Source organism: Oncorhynchus nerka, linkage group LG25 (genome assembly GCF_034236695.1).
Source record: "Oncorhynchus nerka isolate Pitt River linkage group LG25, Oner_Uvic_2.0, whole genome shotgun sequence".
Classification (NCBI taxonomy): domain Eukaryota; kingdom Metazoa; phylum Chordata; class Actinopteri; order Salmoniformes; family Salmonidae; genus Oncorhynchus; species Oncorhynchus nerka.
Window position 1 is genome coordinate 34,599,064 of NC_088420.1, and position 10,211 is coordinate 34,609,274.

The following is a 10,211-nucleotide window of genomic DNA, read 5'->3' on the forward strand; positions in this document are numbered from 1 at the left end:
ATGTTTTCATTCCAGGCCACATGCTGTGGCACTGGTCAGTGGATTATAACTGAACCAGTTGTATCCCAGGTGAGACTGCAAGGTGAAGATTAATTTGGAAGTCAAATTTAAAAGCTTATCTGTGTTTTGACTACAGTCCTGACGCCATGGACTGAAAGTGTAAACAAGCTAATTCAGAACAGAATGCTAATGTTCTCTAGGTGCTGACAGGAACCATGTGAACAGTTGTGAGGTGTGCCATTGTAGTATGGTTGTGGCAGGCTCATGTTTTTGTCAGAATTAGTCATTAAAATACTACAATTAGACCTGAACCTTCTTGTGATGGGATAAAGATCAGTCATTTTGGTCAGGAAGTTGGTCAACCGTTGTTTGCCAGTGCTGTGATAAGATATTGTATAAAGTAATACATTTGAAAAATGTATCTGCACTGTATGTTTGTTAGCCAGCAAGAAAGTTTTCAAATTAACTGCCAATATGCCAACATTCCATTCAAACATTGCCGTCAATCTACAGCTATACACTGGCTGAAATCAGTTGATGATAGGACTTAGACAAGTAAAAAATGCAACAAGTACTGATATTGTGTCATACGACAGCACTCACAGCTTTCCAATAAATAAAAAGAGACATTTATGGTTTGTTTACAAATATTCTTATAGGCTATGTATACAGACAATCGGTATAAAATGGGTATAAACTGTATAAGTATACAGCAATATTTAAAGTGGTTTATCCATTGCAAATGTGTGGTTAGCCACAAGATTGCATTAAAGTCTGGGGGGCATGCAACAGACAAAGGAAGGAACCGAAGAGATGGCATCCCTCAAGGGAAGAAAGACATTTTTATGTGGAAAATTGGAAGATTTTCACAAGGAGTGAAGATTGATGTGAGCCGTAAGCCATACCGAGTTCTGGAGGGAAAAGGAAGTGAATGAGGGAGTTAAGTGAGGTGGAATTTGTGGTAAAGAGCTCAGAGCCCGAGCTTGGAATCGATGATAAAGAAGAATCTGGTCCAGTAGGAGTGACATTTTTGGAGAAAGTGGATCCCTGCCTTTTGGCAGATACATTTGTGGTTTTAGGGTGGGTGGGAAAGGACGAATGAAGGTAACCTGTACTGGACTTATATTTATTTGTGTTTCTTCTACCCAGAGGAAGCGGGTGCTCTGTCTCATTTAATCTGGGTCAAGATCTGTTTCTTGCTTTGCGCTTAGGAATAGGGCACCATTGAAAGGAGTGATTTCTGGGGTAGCGTTAAGTGTAGAGGTGGAGTAATTGAAGGTGAAGATTCCTGGTGTTTGTGAAGCCTGTCATTTGGTGCGACGCAGACCCAGTGATGAGCTTGGTGAAACAGAGGAGTCACTATCAGTCCTTTTGAGTTTTGAGTCTGTATGTACCTCACAAAGTCATGTTAGGATATATAAATTGTCCTGTTAGAGCTTGGGTGCCGAATCCACTCCGATGTTTCAAGTGCAACGTTTATGGTCATGTTGCAGCAGTGTGTAGAGGGCGGAGAATCTTAGATGTGGTAAGTCTGCAGAAGGGCATGTATTGTTGTGATCTCTCTTGCCATGATGTGTGTTTTGTCCTATGTTTTTAGTTTATGTTTAATCCCCTATCCCCGCAGGAGGCCTTTTGATAGGCCGTCATTGTAAATAAGAATTTGTTCTTAACTGAATTGCATAGTTAAATAAAGGTTTGAAAAATATATATATAAATATTAGATTGTGTGGTTTTGGTGGATAAAGTTGTGTGTGTCAACTGTAGGGGTGCCTATGTTGCTGGGGATCGGAAGTGTCCGGTGCGAGAGAGGCAGATTGAGGTGACCAGAGACATAATTGTGCAGAATGTTTCGTAATCTGAGGCAGTGAAGAAAGAAGGATCAAGGTTGAGGGATCCTGAGAGGATCCCTTTGAGTAGTAGATCTGTGCCAGCACAGAGGGATAGGCCAACAACTAAAATATGCTTCAGTAAGGTTGGCTTCTTAGCGTTCATATCAATGTTCAGCAGAAATTCAACTTCATCAAAGAAAATATATGTTGTGGTGACTGCTGCAGAGAAGTATTTGGGTATATGAGGTTTGATTTCTGAAGAGTTACAGTGTGTGTTCAGTGGTGGTTTCCTGTCCTCCCAGGCCATTGGCAGGGTGCAGGAGCAGATAGGGTCAAAGTAGTGGAATGGGGTACCTTCACTTTTTTTATTTCCCCCTTTTTCCCATTTTGTATCACAAAGTGTAAGGGATTGATATTATAGATCAGTTAGGGGGAGGTAATGCAACATATTGGATGCCAAGCGTTATTAAACCCCAAAGAAGAAGAAGAACCGCATAGTATATCTCTGCTCCCAATTCGCTCCCAATTAATGTGGTCTGATGAAAGCAGGGGTCTCAGGAAATGTTGCAAACTCAATTCGATTGTATTGGTTTTCTACGGGGAAACAAACTTCAGTCAGCTAATAGCCAAGGGAAAAGTGTTACATTTTTACCATGTCGCGGTTACCATAGGCCGACTTGCCATTTAATCGATTTTGTTCTGAGTGTAAAGATTGCCGTGCGGTGATCATGTGCTCTTATTATTTTTTATTTTTAGGGGGTAGATCAGCTTTCATATTCCATAGATTGTGGCTTTTATCAATGTAATTTTCTGCATAATTTCCAACCCACCATTTTTGGGTTGGTTGTAAATATATAGTGCATTTGGAAAGAATTTGGACCTGTTGACTCTTTCCACATTTTGTTACGTCACAGCCTTATTCAAAACTTGCTTATTTTCCTCATCAATCTACACACAATACCCATTATGACAAAGCAGAACAGGTTTTTAGACATTTTTGCTAATTTATTCCAAATAAAAAAACTGAAATATGACATTTACATAAGTATTCAGACCCTTTACTCAGTACTTTGTTGAAGCACCTTTGGCAGAGATTACAGCCTCAAGTCTTCTTGGGTATGAAATTACAAGCTTGGTACATCTGTATTTGGGGAATTTCTTCCATTCTTCTTTGCAGATCCTCTCAACCTCTGTCAGGTTGGAAGGTGAAACTTCGCCCCAGTCTGAGATCTTGAGCACTCTGGAGCAGGTTTTCATCAATGATCTCTCTACTTTGCTCTGTACATCTTTCCCTCGATCCTGACTAGTCTCCCAGTCCCTGCCACTGAAAAACATCGCCACGGCATGATGCTGCCATCACAATGCTTCACTGTAGGGATGGTGCCAGGTTTTCTCCAACCAAGCTCAATCTTGGTTTCATCAGATCAGAGAATCTTGTTTATTGTGGTCTGAGTGTCCAAGTGGGCTGTAACGTGCCTTTTACTGAGGACTGGCTTCCTTCTGGCCACATTACCATAAAGGCCTGATTGGTGGAGGGCTGCAGAGATGGTTGTCCTTCTGGAAGGTTCTCCCATCTCTACAGAGGAACTCTGGAGCTCTGTCAGTGACCATCGGATTCTTGGTCACCTCCGTGACCAAGGCCCTTCTCCCCGATTGCTCAGTTTGGATGGGAGGCCAGCTCTAGGAAGAGTCTTGGTGGTTCCAAACCTCTTCCATTTAAGAATGATGGAGGCCACTGTGTTCTTGTGGACCTTCAATGCTGCAACATTTTTTGGTACTCTTCCCCAGATCTAAATGTTGCAATTCTTCAGCCATTCCTGAACCTGCAACCAAAAAAAGCTACATATGGACAGTACCAAAACAAATGATCTAATGATTCCATCTCTTTGCAGCAAAATCTGTAGAGCTGGGATGGTTGTATGCCCCATATACAGTATATAACATATCGGTTGCAAGAATTATGTATAATAATTTTAACCAAGTTTTGAATCCAGAGTCGTTTTGTGTATCAGTACATGTGCCATGGAATCGTACATCGAAGGTTTCTTCCCCAAACGGTATGGCACAGCTGTACATGTTTTGGTCCTTTAATGAAACTGGTACTTTTTTATTTATCACAATTTTCTATAACCAATTTTGGTATTTAATGCAGGGCCGACAGACAAGTTCCTTGCTTTCTCCCCCTTCCACTTGCCTCTTCCATTTTTGCGGTAATGCTGCAATTAGTTGGTTGTAATTTTGGATAGAGCAGAAGTTTCCATATATTTTTGTTAGCTGCATGTGTGACATAACTCCACTAGTCCTATTTAGGACATCATTTTCAAAGATTTTACCATTTAAAAAATCTAATCTAAAAATATGTATTTATTTTTATCAGTGAGTATTTCAGTTTAACCATAATATTTGCTGTAATATTGGTTCTCTCTTTTCTGGTGTATTAAACTGAAATTGCAACCACCTTTCTATGGCTTGTTTTAAAAATAGCTATATTTTTGAGATGATTTCACTTTCAAATAACCGAAAGTTAGAGGTTGTAATCTGAATAAAGGGGAAAAGGCCATTCTTGAACACGGGGTGAGCCATTCTTACTTATCTGGTAGAGAACCCATTCGGATTTAAGTATTGCGTTTGTATGACTGAAGCCTTTAGTGAGAGGTCTAATGCTTTAATATGTAATCATTTCTGCCATCCGAATTCATATTCACTATATAAATAGGCCTGGATAATTTTGTCTGGCTTGCCGTTCCAAATAAAATGGAACATTCTTTACTCATATAACTTAACAAGTCCTTAGGTGTCGGCAGGGCCATAAGCAAATAGGTAAACTGGGATGTGACTAAAGAATTAATCATGGTGATTTTTCCACAAATAGACAGGTATTTTCCTCTCCATGGTAACAAGAGCTCATCTATTTTTGCTAACTTTGTATTAAAATGTTTTGTACTGAGATCATTTTTCTTTCGGGATATAAATACAGTGTGTCCACTTCACCGTCAGATCATTTTATTGGTAAACTACACGGTAATGTAAAAGTTGTATTTTTTTGTGAACCTATACATAATACATAATACATAACCTAGAGAAGTTAGAAAAATGATCTAGATCCTCTATGAGGCTGTGGAAGGATCCAAATTGTGGATTTAAAAGAAAACATCAGTGTACAATGAAACCTTTGTTTTTAAGCCCTGGATTTCTAGCAGCTTGATATTATTGTTGGATCTGATTTTTTAACTTAGTTGGTCATAATAAATAGATATGCTGATAGTGGGCAACCTTGTTTTACTCCTCTTTACAGTTTAATGCTTTCTGGGCCTGTTTCACAGACAAAGTGTAAGCCTAGTCCCAGACTAAAATGCCTGTTTGAACTATCTTAACTCAAGTCTGTGCATGTTGCTTTATCTTAAAATAGTCGTAGATTTATCCAGTTCTGGATTAAACAAAGCCGATTGCAAGAGCTACTCTAGGACTAAATTTAAGCTTAAATTAATCCTTCAAAGAGGTAGGCTTAACTTCTGCTTAGTACTGTTTGTGAGGGAGCATGGACTATTTGGAATATCTAAATGAAGACCAACATGCACTACAGAGGCCAGCCAGATGAGTATTTGCGGATAGGAGTAATCCATTAAATTACTTTGGTGAAATAGTTTTTGAGACCACTTTCGTATGTACAAAGAAATTGCATTGGAGATAATATCTTTGCTTGAGCCTAAACTTTCCTCTCTGTCTCATAGAGGAAGGCCTTTACCCAATTCTCTCCAAGTTCTGATCACACTGAGGTTTTTGGCATCTGGAATCTTTCATCGTTGCTAGCTAACGTCCACCGTTAGCTAGTCCGTTAGCTAGTCCACCGTCTACCGATTAGCAGCACAACTATTACACTCAACTGAACGACTTGATTAGTGTAGTGTTAGCTAGCTACATAGTTGTCTTTGCTGTCTTCGTACCCAAGATAATTGTGTAGTTTAGAGTGTGTAGTTTTATGTCGTCCTTAACATAGGAGACTCTGCTAGCTAGCCAACAGCTAGCCAACGTCTACCGAACAGAACTTCTGCACTCAACAATCCGGTCGCATTTCGCTTCGCTCCACAGGTAGTATCACATTTTTCATTTCATTTCATTACAGTACAACGGCTTGATTTGTTTGATCGTAGCTAGCTACACAGCTAGCTACATAGCCGTCTTTGTATCAAAGATAATTGTGTAGTCTAGAGCGATTTCCTAGGTTAACTAGCCAGCTATTGTCGTTCTTTTAACGCAACGTAACGTAATCAACACTGCTAGCTAGCCAGCTAGCCCCGAATAGCAGCACAGTAGAAACTATTACACTCAACGGAACGACTTGATTAGTGTAGTGTCAACAACGCAGCCAATGCCAACTAGCCTACTTAGTCAACAACGCAGCCTCTGCCAGCTAGCCTACTTCAGCAGTACTGTATCATTTTAATCATTTTAGTCAATAAGATTCTTGCTACGTAAGCTTAACTCTCTGAACACTCGTGACGTGTAGTCCACTTGTCATTCCAATCTCCTTTGCATTAGCGTAGCCTCTTGTGTAGCCTGTCAACTATGTGTCTGTCTATCCCTGTTCTCTCCTCTCTGCACAGACCATACAAACGCTCCACACCGCGTGGCCGCGGCCACCTAATCTGGTGGTCCCAGCGCGCACGACCCACGTGGAGTTCCAGGTCTCCGGTAGCCTCTGGAACTGCCGATCTGCGGCCAACAAGGCAGAGTTCATCTCCGCCTATGTCTCCCTCCAGTCCCTCGACTTCTTGGCACTGACGGAAACATGGATCACCACAGACAACACTGCTACTCCTACTGCTCTCTCTTCGTCTGCCCACGTGTTCTCGCACACCCCGAGAGCTTCTGGTCAGCGGGGTGGTGGCACCGGGATCCTCATCTCTCCCAAGTGGTCATTCTCTCTTTCTCCCCTTACCCATCTGTCTATCGCCTCCTTTGAATTCCATGCTGTCACAGTTACCAGCCCTTTCAAGCTTAACATCCTTATCATTTATCGCCCTCCAGGTTCCTCGGAGAGTTCATCAATGAGCTTGATGCCTTGATAAGCTCCTTTCCTGAGGACGGCTCACCTCTCACAGTTCTGGGCGACTTTAACCTCCCCACGCCTACCTTTGACTCATTCCTCTCTGCCTCCTTCTTTCCACTCCTCTCCTCTTTTGACCTCACCCTCTCACCTTCCCCCCTACTCACAAGGCAGGAAATACGCTCGACCTCATCTTTACTAGATGCTGTTCTTCCACTAACCTCGTTGCAACTCCCCTCCAAGTCTCCGACCACTACCTTGTATCCTTTTCCCTCTCGCTCTCATCCAACACTTCCCACACTGCCCCTACTCGGATGGTATCGCGCCGTCCCAACCTTCGCTCTCTCTCCCCCGCTACTCTCTCCTCTTCCATCCTATCATCTCTTCCCTCTGCTCAAACCTTCTCCAACCTATCTCCTGATTCTGCCTCCTCAACCCTCCTCTCCTCCCTTTCTGCATCCTTTGACTCTCTATGTCCCCTATCCTCCAGGCCGGCTCGGTCCTCCCCTCCCGCTCCGTGGCTCGACGACTCATTGCGAGCTCACAGAACAGGGCTCCGGGCAGCCGAGCGGAAATGGAGGAAAACTCGCCTCCCTGCGGACCTGACATCCTTTCACTCCCTCCTCTCTACATTTTCCTCTTCTCTCTCTGCTGCTAAAGCCACTTTCTACCACTCTAAATTCCAAGCATCTGCCTCTAACCCTAGGAAGCTCTTTGCAACCTTCTCCTCCCTCCTGAATCCTCCTCCCCCTCCCCCTCCTCCCTCTCTGCAGATGACTTCGTCAACCATTTTGAAAAGAAGGTCGACGACATCCGATCCTCGTTTGCTAAGTCAAACGACACCGCTGGTTCTGCTCACACTGCCCTACCCTGTGCTCTGACCTCTTTCTCCCTCTCTCTCCAGATGAAATCTCGCGTCTTGTGACGGCCGGCCGCCCTACAACCTGCCCGCTTGACCCTATCCCCTCCTCTCTTCTCCAGACCATTTCCGGAGACCTCCTCCCTTACCTCACCTCGCTCATCAACTCATCCCTGACCGCTGGCTACGTCCCTTCCGTCTTCAAGAGAGCGAGAGTTGCACCCCTTCTGAAAAAACCTACACTCGATCCCTCCGATGTCAACAACTACAGACCAGTATCCCTTCTTTCTTTTCTCTCCAAAACTCTTGAACGTGCCGTCCTTGGCCAGCTCTCCGCTATCTCTCTCAGAATGACCTTCTTGATCCAAATCAGTCAGGTTTCAAGACTAGTCATTCAACTGAGACTGCTCTTCTCTGTATCACGGAGGCGCTCCGCACTGCTAAAGCTAACTCTCTCCTCTGCTCTCATCCTTCTAGACCTATCGGCTGCCTTCGATACTGTGAACCATCAGATCCTCCTCTCCACCCTCTCCGAGTTGGGCATCTCCGGCGCGGCCCACGCTGGATTGCGTCCTACCTGACAGGTCGCTCCTACCAGGTGGCGTGGCGAGAATCCGTCTCCACACCACGTGCTCTCACCACTGGTGTCCCCCAGGGCTCTGTTCTAGGCCCTCTCCTATTCTCGCTATACACCAAGTCACTTGGCTCTGTCATAACCTCACATGGTCTCTCCTATCATTGCTATGCAGACGACACACAATTAATCTTCTCCTTTCCCCCTTCTGATGACCAGGTGGCGAATCGCATCTCTGCATGTCTGGCAGACATATCCGTGTGGATGACGGATCACCACCTCAAGCTGAACCTCGGCAAGACGGAGCTGCTCTTCCTCCCGGGGAAGGACTGCCCATTCCATGATCTCGCCATCACGGTTGACAACTCCATTGTGTCCTCCTCCCAGAGCGCTAAGAACCTTGGCGTGATCCTGGACAACACCCTGTCGTTCTCAACTAACATCAAGGCGGTGGCCCGTTCCTGTAGGTTCATGCTCTACAACATCCGCAGAGTACGACCCTGCCTCACACAGGAAGCGGCGCAGGTCCTAATCCAGGCACTTGTCATCTCCGTCTGGATTACTGCAACTCGCTGTTGGCTGGGCTCCCTGCCTGTGCCATTAAACCCCTACAACTCATCCAGAACGCCGCAGCCCGTCTGGTGTTCAACCTTCCCAAGTTCTCTCACGTCACCCCGCTCCTCCGCTCCCTCCACTGGCTTCCAGTTGAAGCTCGCATCCGCTACAAGACCATGGTGCTTGCCTACGGAGCTGTGAGGGGAACGGCACCTCAGTACCTCCAGGCTCTGATCAGGCCCTACACCCAAACAAGGGCACTGCGTTCATCCACCTCTGGCCTGCTCGCCTCCCTACCACTGAGGAAGTACAGTTCCCGCTCAGCCCAGTCAAAACTGTTCGCTGCTCTGGCCCCCCAATGGTGGAACAAACTCCCTCACGACGCCAGGACAGCGGAGTCAATCACCACCTTCCGGAGACACCTGAAACCCCACCTCTTTAAGGAATACCTAGGATAGGATAAAGTAATCCCTCTCACCCCCCCTCCCCCTGAAAAGATTTAGATGCACTACTGTTCCACTGGAGGTCATAAGGTGAATGCACCAATTTGTAAGTCGCTCTGGATAAGAGCGTCTGCTAAATGACTTAAATGTAAATGTAAATGATCGTGAAACTGGTGATTTGTGTGGTGCCAGTGAAGCAACTGTGTGTAGAATAGTTTAAAGTCTGCAGGGCCATTTGTGAACTGAGGAGTCTTTACATCAAGTTTCCTGACGCTCCTGGCCAAGCCAACAAAAATGGCAATTCTATGAATATGGGCACATCCCAGGAGTGATTGGCTGTATAGATGGATGTCATGTTCCCATCAAGTGTCCATCAACTCCTGATGCTGAGTAGTAACTCCTGACGCTGAGAAACCATAAGAACTGTGTTCAGGGTGTATGCACTCCTAATTTAGAGTTTTCAAACATTGTTCCTCATTGGAAAGCTACAAATCACAATTCAATAATTTTTCTCAATTCTTTATTGTCTGCTCAGTTCCAGAGAGGACAACATAGTGGACTACTACTTGGTGACAGTGGATATGGTCAGAGTAATTGTTTTATTCACTCCATACATAAATCCCACAACAGCAGAGCAGCAAAGATACAACAGAGCTCATATCCGCACAAGAGGGTTAGTCAAGTGTATGTTTGGAGTATGGAAAAATCGATTCCAGTGTTTAAGCAATACACTTAGTTTCAAGCAAAGATGCTGCTGCAATGTGATCATTGCTACAGCTGTGCTGCACAACTACTTAAAGCAGCATTGCTGTCCTGATCCTCCAATGGAAGATCAGGATCAAGCAGATGTGCCCATGGGGCTGAGGCAGGCAATGACCAACGAGGACTTGCACACAGTTGTTTT